We start from the raw sequence: 21,188 nt of genomic DNA, 5'->3' as shown, positions 1-21,188 counted from the left end.
AGAAGCAAGTATATCTTACTGGTACCTTGCCTGAGTAGGCACTCGTATAAATGTCTGTTTTGTACAACAGGTATTTAAAACATTTCCTCCAGCTTAAAACAATCTTTGGCCTTATTATAGGAAATGAATTGGTGTGAAAGAATAATGTTCTATATTCGAGAGGCAAGTGTGTATAATATCTTTGAACTATGAGCATATCACCAGTAGCACAGCGTACATGTATTTTGAGATGATTTTGTAGACTCTGTTTTGTTTTGACCCAAACAACTCTTTCTTATTACTAATGAAATATATTGGCAAATTCCCTAATTTTTAATTTATAATCTGTTACTAAGGAAATAGAAATTAAAATGGCATCAAGTGAGATAGCATACACTACTATCTTAGGTTGATTAGAACTATATTGTAATCAACTTATGTAATGGAGTGGAAGAATAAAATATAAGTATAGCTCTGCCAGAAAGAAAATACTAGAGGATTTCTGCATTTCATTTCATGAGAATTGCATCGTTTTTCCCTAATTTGCATTTAAGAATCTGTATCCTTTAATGTTATTAATATCCACAGATAGGTATCTTTAAGTCTGTTTAATGTGAAAGTAATAACAGCTGTATTTCAAAAGAAATTCAATATTGTTTTGACAATTTTACTACTTCCAGCACCTACGTTTTATATCATTTGTACTGTTACTTCAAATTTGAGTTTTTTATGGGAGTTCTTTAGGATCATTTTCAATACACTTGGATAATTCTTATATTTTTATGTAATGCAATTTATGAGGGAAGAAAAATACATTAAAAAATTTCAGTCTGAAACAAAAATAGAGCCCAGCTTTATTTTAGAAGAATACATCCTTTTTTAAATTTTCCTTCTTTACATTTTAATAAACTGAATTTTAAAACAACTTAGACAGTTGGCCCTTTGTATCCATGGGTTCCACATCTGTGGATTCAACTAACCACAGATAGAAAATATTTTAAAAAATTTTTCAGAGAGTTCCAAAAAGCAAAACTTGAATATGTCTCATAACAGCAACTATTTACATAGCATTTCCATTGAATTTACAACTATTTACATAGCATTTCCATTGAATTTACAACTATTTACATAGCATTTCCATTGTATTAGGCGTTATAGGTAATCTAAAAATGATCTACAATGTATGGGAGGATTTGTATAGGTTATATGCAACTATTGTGCCATTTTATAAAAGAGACTTGAGCATCCATAGATTTTGTTATTTGCTGGTCCTGGAACCAGTCCCCCATAGAGACCAGGGGATGACTCTATCTTATCTCTTCCATAATTAACATATTTTAATCTGCTTTTAGTCTTCTTTTGATGTGAGGAACTCAACAATAAACCTAATAATTCTTACTCAAAACATAAATTCATAGAGATCTTTGTTTAAACTTAGATAATTTCTAATTATTTTAGTGTAATTTTGACACTAATTTTTATTCCCAAGAAAGGTTCAGACCAACTGAAGTTGTGTAGAGGATTATCAACATTCTGTTGTTGAAGTCAAGAATGGTCACAAAGGATTTATTAATAAGGCATTAAAAAAAATGGATAGGCATTCCTGTTGTGGCTCAGCAGGTTAAGATCCCAGCATAGTGTCTGTGAGGATGCAGGTTCGATCCCTGGCCTCACTCAGTGGGTTAAGGATTCAACATTGCCACAAGCTATGGTGTAGGCCATGGATGTGGTGGGATCCTGCCTTGCTGTACCTGTAGCATAGGCTGACAGCTGCAGCTCCGATTCAACCCCTAGCCTGAGAGCTTTCATACTCTACAAATGCAGCTTAAGAAAAAGGGGGGAAAAAAGACAGATACAGAAAGTTTCTCAATGGTCACTAGGAGAGTGTCAGGTAGGAAGAACATTATGTTTCAGTTTGAGTTTATTAGAAGTAAGTGCTATTCCAAGAATGTATACATCCTTTTTTTTTTTTAAGTAGTACTTGGTTTATCTTTAAAATAAAATTATCTCAACTAAATTCTACTCTGTAACTTATTGCCAGACTAAATTTTCTAACATATTTCTTTCAGTTGGCCAAGCCCTTGGACAAGAAGCTGTAATGTCTCCAAAATAAACATTTTAACAAGTTGTGCTGATATTTGTATTTTGTATTTTTATTAAGTGAGATTCCTCACTGCCTACTAGCAAACTTATGTTTTATTTAAGTAATATATTCTGAGTGAATAATATGTTCCAGGAAGATATAAAGAGGCAGAGCTTATAAATTTTTATTAACTATAGTTAAGAATATTTATACTATCCTAAGTGCACCAAGAATTTATTTATTTCTTTATTTTTGAGGGAAGTAATCAAATTTGTATTTGAGAGTGATCTTTCTGATTGGGGAAAAATGATTTGGAGAAGGATGAGTCCAGTTAAGATGCTTTTTACTGTATCATTCATTGTTCATTTCCTGTCATCTACAGTATCCAATTTTCTGTTAAGTCTGTTCCTTGAGATTTAAATTTAATATCCTTGGCTTTGGGATTTCTGTACAATTATTTTTTATAGATTTCAGTTCTCTATTGAGTATCTTCATCCTTTCATGTATTTGAGCCATCTTTCAATATGTTTTACTTACTATGTTAATACACATTTTAAATTCCTTGTACGCAAACACCTATATCCGGATTATTTATGTCTCATTTTTTTTCCCCTCTTCATTATTACTGAAAATTTTGTTTCTTTTTGTAAGTTTAGTATTTTTTGACATTATACATGTATAAATAAAGGACCATAAAACTGCATGATACCGTCTTCATCCAGATTAGTCAATCTCTTTCCTCTGTTACACAAATTAAGCTATGTCAGGTGTGGATTGCAGTTTAGAAAGTCACATTTTATCTCTAATCATCCCTTTTCCCTGAATATAGTCTTTCTAGAATGTTGGTTGTATGTCTGTTTGGGTATCTTACTTTGCAGCATTAAAAACGTTGAATTGGAGTTCCCATCGTGACTCAGCGGTTAGTGAACCCAACCAGAATCCATGAGGATGCAAGTTTGATCCCTGGCCTCCCTCAGTGGGTCAGGGATCCAACGTTGCTGTGAGTTGTGGTGTAGGTCACAGACATGGCTTGGACCCCGCATTACTGTGGCTGTGGTGTAGGCCAGAGCTGCAGCTCCGATTTGGCCCCTAGCCTGGGGACCTCCATATGCCACAGGTGACGCCCTATTAAAAAAAAAATCTATTAAAAAATACCTTGAATTTTTCAGCACTTTTTCTTGCAGTTTCCCAGCTTAGCTATCCATCCAGCTTCCTATCCAGTGTAGCTTCAAAATATGGCTAATGTCTTAACTGAATAACTGGCTATGTGTTTGGAGTCTCGTCCTTTCTCCCAGCAGATCTTAGTTCTTAAATACTATGAACTCTGGAAAATTTCATCTTGCCTTCGTAAGGTTTTGATGTAACTCAGTGGCCTTCTATACAATCTCAGAAGAAATCAAATAAATGTTTTTGGGGGCAAACCACCCATGCATTTGATGATTCCCAGTTTCCATAGCTTTTCACTTCAGTTCTTCTCTTTCACAAATAAGTTTGGGATTTTCTCTTTACCCCAGCAGAGAAACTCTCTATAGGCCAAGAGATTATCAGTCTATAGTAAGAATAACACACATCCCCAGGAAGGAAAGGAATGAATGGCAATCGTGAGCATTATTATTTCACCTCAGAAAATCTTTCATCTTTTTGAATTTTTTTTTTTCCTTTTTAGAATTCTTTTTTTTTTTTTTTTTTCCCCCACTGTACAGCAAGGGGGTCAGGTTATCCTTACATGTATACATTGCAATTACAGTTTTTCCCCCACCCTTTCTTCTGTTGCAACACGAGTATCTAGACATAGTTCTCAATGCTATTCAGCAGGATCTCCTTGTAAATCTATTCTAGGTTGTGTCTGATAAGCCCAAGCTCCCGATCCCTCCCACTCCCTCCCCCTCCCATCAGGCATAGAACTTCCATATGACCCCGCAATCCCACTCTTGGGCATATATCCGGACAAAGCTCTACTTAAAAGAGACACATGCACCCGCATGTTCATTGCAGCACTATTCACAATATCCAGGACATGGAAACAACCCAAATTGTCCATGGACAGATGATTGGATTCGGAAGAGGTGGTATATATACACAATGGAATACTACTCAGCCATAAAAAAGAATGACATAATGCCATTTGCAGCAACATGGATGGAACTAGAGAATCTCATCCTGAGTGAAATGAGCCAGAAAGACAAAGACAAATACCATATGATATCACTTATAACTGGAATCTAATATCCAGAACAAATGAACATCTCCTCAGAAAAGAAAATCATGGACTTGGAGAAGAGACTTGTGGCTGCCTGATGGGAGGGGGAGGGAGTGGGAGGGATCGGGAGCTTGGGCTTATCAGACACAACCTAGAATAGATTTACAAGGAGATCCTGCTGAATAGCATTGAGAACTATGTCTAGATACTCATGTTGCAACAGAACAAAGGGTGGGGGAAAAAATGTAATTGTAATGTATACATGTAAGGATAACCTGACCCCCTTGCTGTACAGTGGGAAAATAAAAAAAAATAAAAAAAGTTAAAAAAAAAAAAAAGAATTCATGATTGAAAGGATGTGACCATGTAGTGACCAAAAAACAAACAAACAAGAAAACCCACAAACAAACAAAAAAAACACAACTGGGCCAGAAGAACTAGTAAGAATTTCAACAGTTAATCGGCCATATGGTAGCATATGGTAGTTACAGAATGAATTTTTATTTATTTCTTTCCTCACTGATTCTATAGCCCTCTAATGCTTTCTATTGCATGGGATTTTTTAAAATTTATAGCCTTTTTCCAAGTTGTTTATAGCTATGTCATTGGCCTGTAGCAACCACTACATACGCCTCAAAGTAGAATACATTAGAGTCTTGGGGTTTTATGGCCAATAGGGAATAAAAGGAAAGCCTTGAGAAGTGACAAGCCCCAGAACACACACACACACACACACCCTCATACATCTTGAGTATTCTCAATATAAAGATGCATTAAAATGTAGGCATAGGGGTTCCTGCTGTGGCACAATGGGATTGTGGCATCTCTGTAGTGTTGGGACAGAGGTTTGATACCTGGCCTGGAATAGTTGGTTAGGATCTGGCATTGCTGCAGCTGTATCATGGGTTGTCACTGTGGCTTGCATCTGATCTCTGGCCTGGGAACTCTGTGTGCCATGGGGAAGCCAAAAAAGGGAAAAAAAATGTAGGCATAAAAGGGGGATGCCAATTTTTACCTTGTCTTATGATTTAGGATGATAAGACGTCTGGCCAAATTTGTAAATTAACACAGATTATGTCTGGATTAATGGTGTCTAGGAAAAGAAATTCAGCACCAGCATAAATCATCCTTCTCATTTAGAGGATGGAATGCAAGAAGTCATGGCATGTGAGATATCATATTACCTAAGTTGTCACTAGTGGTGATACAAGATGAAGTACAGATGGAGAACAAGATATCAGGTGATCAAGGAGCTTTAATAATCAGTTGCTCTGGTGAAAATGGTGATTACAGAGATGGTGGCATGTTGTGGTTACTTCTTCCAGCACTGGGTAATTAACACGGGGAAAGAAAAAAAGTCACAGTCTAGAATTCCCAACCAGTGTTTCAGTTGGAAAAAGACAGTCTTCATTTCACATTTGAAGAAGTTTCTATCTTTTTAAGCTTCAGGTCGGATAAGGTTAAGGAATGAGACCAAAATAGAATTCTACAGAGAGATAAAAATAAATGAAAAATGTTTTATGAACTGCTATGGAGTGATTTATAAAAGATGCTGTAATAGAGTAAGAAAACCATGATAAAACATTGTATATAATATGCCATTATTTACTTAAGTAAAACTAAATACTAATACATATGTTTTCTTATTTTTATAGAAATAAATTATGTACCATAAACTATTCAAATCGATCATGTGTTGTAGATGGAACTATTGATATGAAACTGATAGGAGAGGAAATGAGGCTTCTCTGCCTGTGTCTTTTGTTTTACGTATTCAAAAGATAAACTTAATAAGGATTAAGAATTTAATTATTTATTTATTTGGTCTTTTTAGGGCTGCACCCGCGGCATATGGAGGTTGCCAGGCTAGGGGTCTAATTGGAGCTGCAGCTGCCGGCATACAGATCTGAGCCGCGTCTGCGACCTATGCCACAGCTCACAGCAGCGCCAGATCCTCAACCTACTGAGCAAGGCCAGAGATCAAACCGGCAACCTCATGGTTCCTAGTCAGATTTGTTTCTGCTGCGCCACGACAGGAACTCCAAGAGTAGTTTTTTAGATGTAATTATCCCAGTGCAGTACAGCTGAGAAGAGAAAGAAGAATAGCAGGATGGGGAAACAAGTTGAGTGGGCAGAGAGCAGATGATAATCCCGACAAGGAGACAAACAAGAGAAGGTCAGAAAGGCATAGGAGGACATGGGCAGAGTTCTGGGCTAGAAATCGGGGGTGGGGGGGTATTTTCCATTTCATGCTACAGGGGTGGGGGGTGGGGGGGAGTGGAAATAATAAGCACTGGGTGATCCATTGGATTTGGCCAATAGGGGAAATGCTTAGCTAAAAGCTAGAAAGGAACTGATGTGGAAAAAGGGAAGATTGCAAATCAGAGAAAGAGCTCAAGATGTCCCTCAAAAGCACCTATTTCTTCACCATGCTGCCCAAGGCTCACTCCAGAATTATTTGATGAGCTGGTTTAATTCAGTTCTTCAATATTAATGCAAGTAAAGGAGGTGAATGTAAAACAAAACAAAACCAAGAAAACAAAAGAGAAAGCAAACAAGAAATCCCCAGAGGATTGTATAAATTAATCTCTTAACAGGGTTTGTTTTAGTTTTTCTTTGTTTCTTGGTGTTCACATCAGAGTCTTTTGCAGGAAAATATGTACAAGGATAGAACAATTCTCCAAAGGCCTCGGCAGCGGAAATCCTTTCAGGATGTTTTAGTCATTTTCCCATGCACGGCGGGTGCTTTGCCTCTGAGCCCGTTGTTTGAAATGTCTGTTGCTCTTCAGGTCACAGAGGAGCAAATCTTTCAGAATGGCCATGCCAGCTTTGCCTGTGGAGAGGGAAGTCAACATACAAAAAGTTCAATTACTGTGAATTTAAAACAGAAAAATGTCTTTCTGAAGTCACAGTTGTGTTCAACTAGAATGTATCCATATCTCAAAAATGGCATTTTTCTGTTTTAAATTTACAATCATTGCTATCCCGCTGCCCTCCCAGGGGCTAAGCCAGTGCTACCAATTGCGTTGCTCCACTCTGCTGTGACCAGAATTGTCAGGGGGACTTCGCACGGGCTTGCCCTAAGTAGAGCCGGATCTGTTGAAAGAAAAAGCTCTTCATTTATGAACCCTAAAATAAAGGCTGCTGAGGAGGATATGAAATAAAGATAATAGAGGATAGAAATATGTATGTTGTGTGTATACACACATGCATATGTAGATGGACATAAAGGGGAAGAAATTAATGTTATTTAAAGTTTTTATAGGAGTGGAAACTATGTTTTTCCCTCCATGGAATCAAGAGTATCTCTCAGTAGAGGAAGCACAATCTAACCCTGAAAACAAAAAGCCATATTCCTATTGGAGCTTAAGTATGGGCCTCATACTTCATGACATTTTGAGAAACAAATGTTTAGTTCCTAATGTCATTGTCCCAAACAAATTTATGTTTCCAGGCGTAATCCTTAGCATTGCCAAAGATCCAACCAGAGTCTCAGTTATGGTGCCCAAAAGGAAAAATAAGTACAAAGGAGAAAACTTGATTCAGCCTTGCCTGAATGTCAGTCATTCTATTCTAGTTTATATGGTTAGAACTCCTACGTAGCTTTTCTCACAAATTGGGCTGCTTTTGAGAAAGAATGTACTGGATGGAACAAATGCTGAAGTAGAAGGATTCTGGGAAGACAAAGATACTCCAAAACTGCCCTAGGTAAACCAGAAAAGGTATTCACCCAATCCGTGGTCTGTTCTGTGCACACAAATACAACTGGGAAAAATCTTAAGACATTAAATTTTTTAAGTATGTTTTACCATATTCAGAGTGGGTCTGTGCTGTGATTCCTCTTCGGGGTTTTCCAGAGTCTCCTACAGTTTAATTCTCTGCCTTAGAACTTCCAACAGTTTTGGATCTGTGGGGTCATGTGATCTGAGTGGCAGGTTATCTTGTCCTTCAGATCCAGGCTGTAGAAATTTGTGTTCCAAGCCTTAATCGTAATTGTCCTCCACAGGAATTATCTACACTGGGCAGAGCAGAACAATCAAATGTAGAAGATGTCACTTTATAATCCGAGCGGTCTCACAGAGCACTGTGCCTCCTGCTCTTGAAGGCTCATGTGAAGTGAAGCAACGTTGCTTCATAGGCATGTCCCTAAATGCTCTGTACCACTGAATCCTTAGAAACTTCACCAGTGGGATAGGTCTTATGTTGTTGGTTTATTGACCATACTCTTGGAAGCATATCTAAAAGTAAGGCTTGTAGTATTTGTACTGCTTATTGGATCCAGCTAACATAATAATTTCACTGTAATGGATCAGCGAGATACTATGAGGGATGTCAAGATGACCAAAAGTCTTCTAAATAATATTATACCAGAAAGAGTGAGCAAGGCAATAAAGGTGCAGTATTGTCCTCAGTACATAAATGCAAACTCCTTCTGATTTTCCTCACTTTAGGGAATGTAACCAACAGCATTTGGCAGGCCTGCCACTGTACACCAGGTGCCAGCATTAAGATTATTTTTCCTAGGAAAATATTGTATCTAGTACAGCAACTGCAGTTAGCATTACCATCTCATGAAGTTTGTGGAAACCTGCTATCAACTTCTCAAGCATGTTGGACTTTGTACAGGCCAAGCAGGTGATATACATGGGGATGTGACAGGATTCACCATCCCTGCATCTTTCTGATATTTGATGGCAGTTTGATACTTTGTATTTCCGCTAGCGAAGCTGTATGATTTTTGATTTATTGTTTTATAGGGGTTGGTGGCACTTCCAGGACTTTTACTTTCCCCTTTCTGCCATAATGACTCACTTTACAAGCCAGGAAACAACACAAGGAATCCATCCATTAATATCTACTTACCCTATTCAGTCTGAATCGGTATGATCCACCAAGTGGATCCCATCCTGGTGCAGGAGTTCCATGAGGAGGAGGCACAGTGGGTGAACTATGATGAGAATGTGAGCTGCAGCTAGTGGATGCGATCTTTGAGACCTTGGTCAGAGATACCATTGATATTCTGAATCAGATCAGTGAAAAACGGGGATAGGAGGATGCTGCTAGTGTGACATGTTGCAAATAAGTCAAACACTGAGTGCTTGATAAAACAGTCTCAAATAACCACTGTATCCTCTTGAAGCTAGACTTCTTTTTCATTCCAGGTTATGGTAGGAACTGTGGTGTGTACAACCAAGTCACCTCCAGTGAGCCATGCCCTTATGTAATCCCCTCTCTTTGAATGGCAGTGGACCTTGTGACTTGCTTCTAACCCCAGTTGATTATGGCAAAGGTGACAGGATACCAGTGTCGTGGTTATCTCATGCCTTATGGCAAAGGAGAAGAGATTTTACAGATGTAATTAAGGTCCCTAATTTGTTGACTTCAGTTACACATAAGAGAGATTGTCCTCGGTGGGCCTGTCCTAACTGGGTGAGTTCTTTACTAGAAAGCACAGACCTTCCTTAAAGTTTGAGACTCTAAGAAGAGTGTGTGTGTGTGTCTGTCTGTCTGTCTTTCTTTCTGTGTCTCTCCATTTTGGATTCTACAGCCACCAAGAAATAAATTCTTCCAACAACCTAAGAAAGCTTGAAAGTGAATCCTTCCCCAGTTGAGCATCCTTATGAGAAACAAACCAAGCATACCTTGGTTTCAGCCTTGTGAAATGCTGAGTAGAAAACTGAGAATCCAGATAATCCTCATACACATGTGTAATCTATAGAGGCTGTGAGATCACAAACAGATATTGGGTATTTTTTTTTTAAGCCTGTTAGTGGTAATTTGTTTCATAGCATAGAAAGCATAAGTAAAAACTCTTACTATGGTCCTAAGAGCAGGATTTCTCAACTTCAGCACTGAGATTTTTGGCCAAATAATTCTCTTGCCAGGGATTGTCGGGGATTCTCTTGTCATCAGTGTAGGATATATAGAAGAATTTCTGGCCTGTACACATAGACGCTGGTAGCAGCCCCCTCCCAGATGTTTTTAGACATTGCCAAAAGTCCCCTGGGAGACAAAAATCACCCAAATTCAGAGGCACTGCCACAGAGGAAACAAGGGGTTGCAGAGGTTGGTCTATGCATTCTCATGAGGTTGTGCAATAGTCATCAAAAGTGTAGTCATTTGAAGAGGTGATTTTGGTGGATAAGAGAATGGATTTCCTCCATAGCAATAAGTGTCAGGGAAATTTAAAATTTCAAACATTATCATCTCTCTCATATCTCTCCACAAGTCTCTCTGGCTAGAGAAACTGTTTCCTCCTCCACAGCGCTCTTACTTTAGGCTTAGAAGACATTTGGTATTTCCTGTCCCGTTAGGCTTTATAGAGAATTTGGGGAAATTAAGAACAATGTTGCCACAATTGACCTCTTTCTTGAATCTTTTTAATGCAAATTTCATGTCAAATTTCACTGCGTTCTGAAAAGATGACACTGATCAGTCAGAAGCAACTGTTTCTCCTACTTCCAAACTTGAACAGACTTTACGTGAAATGAGAAGTGGATTATCTGGGAATGACTCAAGGAGCATGCTCTGTGTTACCTGAACAATGAGTCACCTGGAACTTGGGGCCCACTTCTCCAGGGAATCATTTGTACCCAAACGTCTCTTTTCTAGTGTCTAATGACTTCCTTTTCCTTACAGGAGGTGCTGTTCCCGAACCTGACTTCCCATCAGTCCCAAAGTGCTCCAGGTAAGAAACTGATGCCTTTCCCAGGCAGCAACTCTGAACAGCTGGAACTGCAATCCAGAGTGATTGGTACCCAGTAACCTGATTCTCCTACTGCTGAAGATGGTCTTCTAAGAAGGTAAGTGTTGTAGAATACTTTCTTTGACTGTTACAAATGAAATATGCCACTGCACATGCAGCAGTTTCTTTGATCCTTCATGCTTCTCCGTGAGATTAATGAAAGGATTGGGAGTGGAAAAAAAGTGTACTTTCTTTTCTTACGGAACACCTGCCTTGTACATTTCAAACCCTGATAAAACTCATTCTTCGGTTCATGCCTTGCACTGTAGAATTGGCTTGATGAATGACAGATGGTAACCACAATGGGATCTACTTTGTGCAACACTTAGGTAAATGTCCAAAATAATTCCTGATGCTTTTAAACCAGATAGAAACAAATAAATCTCTCTTTTGTCAGATTAGAAAATATGACTTCAGTTCAACAAGTTTCTCATGTGTATTTTCTCAGTAATCACACTTACAAGCAACCTTTATTATAATTTTTTATTCAAGTGAAAGCTTTCCAGTGATAACATATAAAGTATTTACAAAGGAAAAACATAGTATCCTATACTACTGTGTGCTACTTATACAATGTGTATGTATATATACTACATTATGTCATACATTCTGCTATAAAAATGTTTTATGCATATACCTTAATAGACTAGGGTATGGAGACACCGTTAATTTTCTGGCACATTATTTACAAATCAGAAATATAATTGCCTTTCTACAGTTTCCAGCATTAGCAACTTAATAAATTGTTCTTTATTGAACAATGGAAAACAAACCTCTAATAAATTAATTGCACAGGTATGACACATTGGAAAACGCAAGTATGGTTTTTACAGTGTCAAATCTATTCTATGCTTCTTTGTATAAATTGCCAGAGGCAGGCTTGAATACCTCATGAAGTCAACCAGTGATTTCAGATGTTATTCATTCCTTGGTACCAATACCAGCAACACTGCTACCATTATATAAATAAATAAATAAATATAATTATCCTAAATTTAATCCTAAATCATATGTATATATTTTTAAAAATTTTTAACTTAGTTGTAGAAGCAAGGTTCTCACAAACTATAGAAACGTTTCACAAGTTAAGGTATGATTATCTCCATTTCAAGCATAAGTTATAAATAGAGAAAAAAATGAAGAAGGGGTAAATTAGAACCACATACAAAATAATTTAACAAGTCCCATCTTACCCCTAAAGCATAAATACTTGAAAATTCCAGTATTAAATTCACTGTTATTTCTATTTCCGTCTACCCCCAAGTATTTCCCTTATATCTACCAGGAGTCTTATTATATTGCTTAGGTACAAATGTCATTTTTTCTGGTCCATGAATGAATGAACATCAATGACATTATGTTTATGTTTGTAAAAGTATTTTAGCTATATCCTTTTTTTTTCTTTTTGTCTTTTCCACTTCTTTTATTTGGGTGCTAAAGTTCGTGACTGGTACCAGTCAATCAGAGGACTTTTTCTAGACCAAAGTTTTGGTGCAGGAATATGCATGTGGCTCAAATAGGGTAAATTAGGGATCTCTTGAGATTGATATAAGACATGGGAAAAAGCCTACCTTTTTCATAATGAGAGGGTGAGTTTTAAGGACCAAGGAAGCCTAAGTGGATGAGGAATTATTTCCAGCAATGAGCGGAGCTCTCACGAGGGCATGAAGGCAAGTAACTGAATGCAGAGGTGAAAAGGTGAGTAAGAGACGTAGGACACCATTTGATAGCTAAGAGAGACAGCATATTTTATTGTTTACTGTTTTGGTTTTATTGTGGTTTTAAAAGTCATTATGAATTGTTTGTGATGTTTGGAACTGAAAGACTTCTGATAACTGTCCTATATAATTTAGTATAAATTTCTTCCCTACAAATCAGAGTTGCAGTTTGGCCTGGTTCATTTTTTAAGAGGTAAAGAGTACAGCAGCTAGGCTCCTGGCAGGAAACACATTTGGCATTCTCGGTGGGTAAGTTGAGAATAATTGTTGAAGAGACTACTCATAGAGATGTGGGGAGGTTCAGAGGGACCAGTAAAACAGGACGAAGCTAAAATAAAAATGGCCTAAACATCACAGTGTTATGGCCGCATTTTCTGAGTGTTATGGCTACGTAGTCTCTTTGGTTCTTTGTCTGCCTGCAGCAAAGAAGTGGACCAAGGATGTGTTGGAAAGTATAAGCCAGTTCTCAAAGCAAAAGTGTTGCAGCTCTTTTAGGAAGTGCAAGCAGGTTTGCCAAAGCGAAAGTGTTACAGGAAGTTTATTAAAGCAAAAGTGTACTCTCACAGGGAGAGCGGGCCGCCTGGGTGTAGGGACTGGCTTGTCTTTATGATCAGGTTTCCCTTTTATGTCTGCGCTGTGGACCTGAGTGAAGACCTGATTCTTCCTGCCTAGGCCCATTGCGTGCATGCATGTGTGGGGGGTGGGTGCTGAGTGGTGCCTGATCTCTTGCATGGGGCGTATTTGATCTTCTGATTGGTCTCGGGCAGGATATCTCATTTGCTTAGGGGACAATTACTGGGAAGTTCCCCAGGATTGTCCTTACACCTGCGCCTGTGCATACTGCCCCTGTAGAGGCAGGGTGAGGAGTGGGTCACATACCTTTCCTAGTAGGGAGTAGGAAGGAGCAGGTCAGGTTGCTCATGGGAGGGAAGGGGCATTACAATGAGAAGGGCAGGTGATGATAAGGGTCTGGCAATTCTTATCGTGACCAGAGGCTTTGAGTTTAGTCTCCTTGAAGGGGACTTGAAACCCAGCAATAGTATCTTCAAAATCAGTATATTTTTCACATATACAAGAAATGTGTGTTTGGCCTTTTCCTCTCAGTGGTGAAAATTGTATAGAAAGAATGAAATGATAAGCTTTTTAATGCAATGTTGTAGACTCTTCCTAAAATTTCAGTTGTAATATACTGAAATATTTATTTATTTCAATAAATATTTCAATGTATTACAAGAAAATGTACTTACCAAAGCTAGAAAAAAAAAAGGAAAAACAGTCAAGAGGTTAACCAAATTGGGATTTTTCCAACATTAATAATTTTTCTTTTCACAGTATCTGCCCAGAAAGAATATGTGAATATTTAGAAAGATTTTGTGGAGATATAATACATACTTTAGATAAGTTCCTTAGACAACAAAAGAATTGCCAAATTTTTTTTTAAGCCTACTAGAAATCTCTGTTGTAGCTTACATGAAAAAAGAACATTCTAGGTAGATAGTATCAATTTATTTTAAGTGTAGAATATACAAATGGTTGAACTATTCAGGACAATATGTTCTTAAAGCAAATTTCAAAAGCCATCTATAAATAAAATGATTTATTTTGTCCTAAGTTATATTTACAACTGATACTAGTTTGGGATGGAAATAACCTCAATTGTCCTTAGGTAATTTTTAAGGATATAATCTAGCAACAAGAAAAAACACAATTATATTACATGTGTTTTCTAAACATGCAGAATATATTAGATTCACATTTTAATCACCTTAGAGGCACAGCTTTTGCATTATTAGGCTACTTGATTGGCTTCGATGGCTTTATTCCCTTGATCCTCTCAATATAATAGTAACAAAAACTAATGAATATCCAAAATTTCATTGAGCATATTGGAGCATTGCTGGTTTATAGGTACTAGTATATTAATGTCAAAGTTGATTCTTCCTGCAGCCACGTATACTCCTGTTACACAGTTAATGCTGAGTTCTATGTCAAGATTAGAGTTGGATAATATTAGAGTGAACCCTCGGAGACTGTCTTACTTTAATATTTATTAAACTGAAATTCAGATAGCTTAAAGAACCTGTTTGAGAGCACTGAGCTATAAGAATAAACCCAGAACTGTAAACCAGATATGAATTAGGAGTGTGTTTTTGGATAACTGGTGGAGTCTTAAGAAAAAATGCTTACAGCTATTATAGAGCAAACCACTGGATTCTTATAATTATCACTAGGCTAACAATCATTAGGTTATTGTAGTGTTTCTTATCATTTTACATCACTTGTAGTAGCCTCGATATGCTAGTTTTAAGAGAGTGCCATGCACAGTGTACATCTAGGATTCCCCTAGGACCTATGATAGTGGCTTGTACTTGATAAATTTTGAATGAGAAGCTACCCTTTGCATCAGTGTTAGCCTTCCCTAAGCTCAGAAGTCATGGCTATAACTGTTGGATCCATTTTTATCATAGGACTCTATCACTAAGTCACAGCTATTCAATCTTAAGGTTAAGTCTGCCCAGTATCCTTTTCCCTAAACATGGATATGATTACATGTTGTTAGTAATTTATTTATTTATTTATTTATTTATTTATTTATTTATTTTGTCCTTTTAGGGCCACACCTGCAGCATATGGAGGTTCCCAGGTTAGGGGTCAAATTGGAGTTTCAGCAGCAGCTTACACCACAGCCACAGCAATGCCAGATCCTTAACCCACCAAGCAAGGCCTGGGATCAAACCCGCTTCCTTAACATACTAGTCGGGTTTGTTACCACTAAACATGCGTCCTCATGAATACCAGTCAGATTCGTTTCCGCTGAGCCACAACGGAAACTCTGGTAGTAATTTGTTAGAACATCAATTACTAAATACTTTTTTTACCATGATTTCCCAACTGACAGTAGTGAATATATTTTTTAATGCCAAGGAAATATGACTACGTCTATGAGACAAAAAGACCATAGTGGTTACAAAATGATACTGTGTATTTCAAAATGTAAGCTGAAAATTTTTGATCAAGTTGATGTGGAATTCAAATTGCTAAAAATTCTGAAATGATAGCCTAATGAAACTTTAGCTTTTCTAAAAAGCACTTTGGAAGTTGTTTAGTTCCCCATTAATGTAGTGATATTTGTCGAGTAGGAAGTTGGGTTGATGGCTTTTCTTTCATGAAAAGGGAATATAAATTCAATCATAGTTGTAGAGTAGAGATCCACTTCCTCCTTTGTACTGGATTCTGGGGAGCAGAGAATCCCCTAAAAAAATATTCAACATGAAACAGTTTTCAGGAAAACTTCTCAATCATGATAAGAAAATTGTTGAGCCATCGTTTAAACTGTGTAGGATTAAGATGCAACAGCAATAATATGTTAATACACAAAAAATAATTGTTTAATATGTAAGCATCTGAAATGTTTCATGAAAAGATAAGACTGAGCTGTTACATGAAGAATAGTTATAATTTGAACTTGGTTTGGTTTAAGACATTCTGCATGCAAAAATATTTCTGATGATCCTTCTAGTATCCCTGGAACAGACATCCAATTTATAGCTGTATTTTTTAAAATTTGTTAAGTAGTTAAATATATTTTCTTTAACAATTAAGTATAGCTTGAAGGATTTTGACTCAAAGCATTTCCTAAGTTCTCAGAGTAGTAGATTAGCTTCTGGACCAGTTGTATTTAATGAACTACTCCTGCAGGTATCATTTTTTGGCTCTTTTTTAAAAATAAGAATGATTTTATGTCACTAAGGTAGAATATGATTTTAAGAGCCCATGAAACATGCCCAAGGACATCTACGATGTCATCTATTTCTGTCAAGTGGGGAAATCCACCTAATTGATTTATATTGCAGCATATTGAAAACTAAAAACTGAGAAAAATGACCAAACTAACTGGCTTCTCTGAGAGAAGCTAATCTAAGACTTTAAACAAGGATTGAATTTACTTAGGGGATTGAAATCTACCCCTCATGACAATATGCAGTAATGAATTGTCAACTCAGAATTTACTCAGCAGTGCTTCCCAGCTCCATTGTAGGAGGTGGATAGTGTTGTAAGCAACGCATTTGGCCCTGCCCATAGTGTTTGTAATAAATATGGTGGGCTCAGAAGCAGCTGTGCCTGAGCCTGCCACTGAAGCTGGAGAACAAAGCCTTCAATTCAGTCATTCTTAAAAGGCATAGTAACTTTTCATAAAACCCCAGAGCCCTCAACATGGTTTCATTTCACATTCTTTTCTGTATGTTCTGTTCTCAGCATGAAGCAGTTCCAAAAGACATTAAAACTGTGAGATGGAGGGAACATTTGTATCCAATAATTACCATTTCCTTCATTTTATATTAATTCAGGATGGTTTCCCTTTTGTTTCTTAAGCTTAAATGGTGCTGTATTTTTTTCTGAAACAGTTGGAATATGCTTCTATTCAAGGTGATTTGCAGCTGCTTGGGCAACCAGTTCTTTTTTTTCCTTGAACAAATGCTGAAGGGCATTATTTGGGAGTGAGAAGTTTGATGGGGTGGGTGACTTCCAAATATTTTTCTATTCAAGAATGTTGTATATTATTGCAATGTATTTCCAGAAAATGGTTATTCAGGACTCCACTTTTCACATAACGTTTCCTACAGGGTCACAATCATATAGTAAAACATATGTACACATATAATACACACAGTGTTCATGAGGACAATAGAAAAAACCCCCCTTGATTGTAGGTCATATTTCATCATGGTAGTTGTTCACCAAAAATAAGATATGTAATTTAAGATTTAGGCAGTCAACCGACATGCCTGATTATATAGTATAGACCTCTCGCTGTGCCTCTGTGTGAGGTAATTAGGAAAGGATATAAAGCAAAAAGGCACAATCCTTGCTCTTGAGCAGGATACAATCCAATGTGTCAGAAAGAGAAATAAACACAGTCATAACACTGTGAATTGATTGCTGTAGTGGAGGCACACAGGAGTATAACTGGCATTCCAGGATGCAAGTGGATAACTAAACCTTGAAGAATATGTAAGGATTCTTTTATCCAACAAGGAGCAGAGGGATATTAGATAAAGCTACCAATACATGCAAAGTCCTATATGTCAGGAGAGTGCGGAGAAAAAGAGAATGAGCTGGGTGGTCAGGCGAAGAGAAGTAAATTTATTAAAGGGAAACGAGGGGGAGACCGACCCTTGAGAAGAGGGTCCCCCTGCCCTTCTGGTGGGTGCAGACGGAAAATTGGATCCCCTGAAGGCAGATTAGTTTATCTTGAGCCTGCAGCTGAACTCTGGTGGTCACAGTCTTGAGAAAGCTGGAGGTGTCCCATGGAAAAGTGGTCTCGTCGTCTTGGGAAAGTCGGCACCAGTGGCGAAAACAGGATGTCGCTTGAGCAAGGTGGTCCATCTCCTGGGTCACTGTGACTTCATATTTTGTTTGCGAGGTGAGCCATTTTAACAATCAGCCCCCATATAGGCCCTAACACTATAGAGAAAAATGAGCATGCAGGTGACAGAAGGACACTCCTGTAGGAGAAATACCAAACAAGTAGATCTCAGAGAGTAAGAAGTGAGGTCATTAAGCGCTTATTAAAGAATAGGAAAGAAAATTATGGCTGTTTTTTTAAAACAAGAAAACCTATAGTTAGAATTGAACAATGATAAAAACAAGGTGTCAGTTCAGACCACAGAGATAAGTATTTGCATGGTTAAGTAAGGAATTATCTAAACTAGAACCAGAGTAAAAACCCTGTGACAGAGGTAGCTTAAGTCATAAGATATTGTGGCATAAGGTCAAGTAGTCTTCCTTTGCTGGGCTCTTCCCTGGAATCAACCAAGTAAAATGTTATCATTCTGAATAAACACCCACATGTGTACAAAAATTTGCATTCCTAATTGTGTAATATATAAGAGGAGGCTTCCAGATTGTATAAGCTTTGGGCCCCCAAATTCTGGACTCTCCTTGCCTAGAAGATAATCCATGAAAGGATTAGAAAAGTAATACCAGAAGTCAGGATAGCAAAGTAACTGACTTAATTTTGGAAACTAAGTAATTCAATTGTAAAGAGTTATTGCTATTATCTACATATGATGGACAAAACAGTTATGTTTTCGTTTTCACTTCCAAACATATAAATGTTTTTTCCTCACCAGTGGGGGTTTATATGCTGCTCTCAACTACCCATCCCAGCCCAACTTGGGGAGAAGTCTCCACTGATCACAAGAACACCTGTTCTCTAATTCCTCAGAGATGTGGTATGCACAGGTTAAAGTGACTTAATGAAGACGAGCTGAAATGTGGTCCATGACAAAATTACAAAGAACATATAGGAAGGAAGCAAGGTCAATTAATAAAGTTTCTATCCTATTATTTAAAAACTGCTTAAAGAGAGATTATTTTAACTAAAAAAAAAAAATGGTTTTGAGAAGGAGAGAAATGGAAATACTAGTGCAGAATAGGCCACACCAGATAATAACAATGAGAAATTCACAGGAAGGAGAACAAGATCAGATGACCCCACAAGGCTCAGGACCCACATGCCAAGGAGTTGTATCAACAATACTAAGCATATTTTTAAGAATATTCTTTGTCTTGGAGTTCCCCTTGTGGCTCAGCAGTCATGAACCTGAGATGTGGGTTCAAACCCTGGCCCCCATCAGTGGGTTAAGGATCCAGTTTGGCTGTGAGCTGCAGTGTAGGTCACAGATGTGGCTTAAATCTGGTGTTGCTCTGGCTGTGGTATAGGCTAGCAGCTGTAGCTCTGACGTGACCCCTAGCCTTGGAATGTCCATACGCTGTGGGTGTGGCCCTGAGGAAAAAAAAAAAAATCTGTGTCATGAATTTCCTATAATTTTGTTGCTTATTGGATTTAATTGTTAGAATTAACTTATACAAAGCTGGGATAATATTACCTATTGAATCTTGCATGTTAAACAGATGGGGGCTCTTGTCATCTAACAGGTCCTGAGTATAGCGTGTATACAGATAAGAGGCATGTATATGTCCATATGTGTGAGCTCAGTTAATTTTCATAAAGTGGGTGCCCCTGTGTAATCAGCACCCACCTCTTAAGAATATTACTAACAGCCCTAAAAGTCTCCCTCTGTTCTGCCCTGGGCACTATTTCTACCTAAAGTAATTATTATCCTAACTGATTTTTTGAATAACTTGACAGATTAGTGTTTTCTGCTTTTGAAGCATTCAAAAGCATACATATTGTAGACATACTGTATCTGTTTTATTTGCTTAATTGAATATCAATATGATTTATCCCTGTGGAATATAATAGTGCTTTACTCATTTCATTTCTATATTGAACTCTGTAGTATAAGTAAATATTTAAAAATATATTAATCTTCTCCACTGTGGACTGACATTTGGGTTGTTTTCAATTTGGAGCTAGATGAAAGCTCTGCTATAAATATTCTTATTTATTAATGTTAGTGAATATAACTGACACTTCCAGTGGGCATATAGCTAGTAGTGGGTTGGCTGGGTCATGAAGTAGCCACATACTCAATTTTAGTAAATAACGCCAGACAAAATGCTTGTCAAATTTATACTCTTGGTGGCAGTGTTTGAGAATTCTGGTTGCTTCCTGTAGCTTTTAATTATTGCCATTTTGGCTGTTTAGTAGTATCTCATTGTTGTGATTTTTATTCCCCTGATAGTTAATGAAGTTTAGCACATGTCCAAATGTTTATTGGTCATTTGGATATTCTCTTTTTTGAAGTGCCCATCCCTAGATCATTGTCCTCTTGGAATATCTGTATTATTATTTTTTTTTTTATCTGAAAGACCTCTGTATTGTGGATCAAAAACTTTTTCAGAAAAAAGATAGCAAATGTCTTCTCCCACTTGGAGGCTTTCATTTTGCTCTGTTACAAATACCTTTGATGAACAGATGTTCTTAATTTTAATACAGCATTTATGTTTTTCTGATTTTTTTCGACCTTCAAGCACACTTTTTCGTTTAGGGAAAGGGTATATTGTCCTGTATGTATAATATCCGTGAATTCTATGTAGAGATTGACTCTATAAAAATGAAAAAGTAACTCATGGTCAAGAGAAAATCGTTTAGCTTCATATGGCAAAACAAGTGCATAAGTAAACGTATTTTTTAAAAATTTAAATTCTTAAATAGCATCATTAGTTTTGTTTACTATAGAAGGAAGAGTATACCTTGGAAACAAACTTTTCTCTTTACCATGTATATCTTGGCATGCTCACTATTATTTCTGTTTATTTTTATATTGTGTATATCTATGCATATACATATATTGACTGAGAAAAATGCACAACCTAAAAATTGAGAGTTATGTTTTATTCTTTTTAGGACATTAGATGGATTTTTTTTAGGACATTAAGCCCAGGAGACAGGACTCTCAGCTCTGAGGGATAGTTGTGAAGACGTATGGGAGAAGCCAGGATATATGGGAGTTTTGCAACAAAAACCAAGTAGTCAGAACATCCAGAGAAGAT

The 21,188-nt window shown here is 37.3% G+C and overlaps 1 long non-coding RNA gene across 1 annotated transcript in view; it reads left to right on the top strand.

The window, feature by feature from the left end:
* LOC110257598 overlaps positions 1–21,188 on the top strand; it is an 803,392-nt gene that overhangs the window by 742,501 nt on the left and 39,703 nt on the right. Inside the window, exon 6 of the long non-coding RNA XR_002340440.1 lies at positions 10,902–11,065. This is a non-coding gene — a long non-coding RNA (uncharacterized LOC110257598). The remainder of the gene's footprint in view (positions 1–10,901; positions 11,066–21,188) is intronic.

This window comes from Sus scrofa, chromosome 18 (assembly GCF_000003025.6).
Source record: "Sus scrofa isolate TJ Tabasco breed Duroc chromosome 18, Sscrofa11.1, whole genome shotgun sequence".
Taxonomy (NCBI): domain Eukaryota; kingdom Metazoa; phylum Chordata; class Mammalia; order Artiodactyla; family Suidae; genus Sus; species Sus scrofa.
The sequence above is the reverse complement of the archived record's forward strand: the minus strand, read 5'-3'. Positions and strand labels throughout refer to the sequence as shown.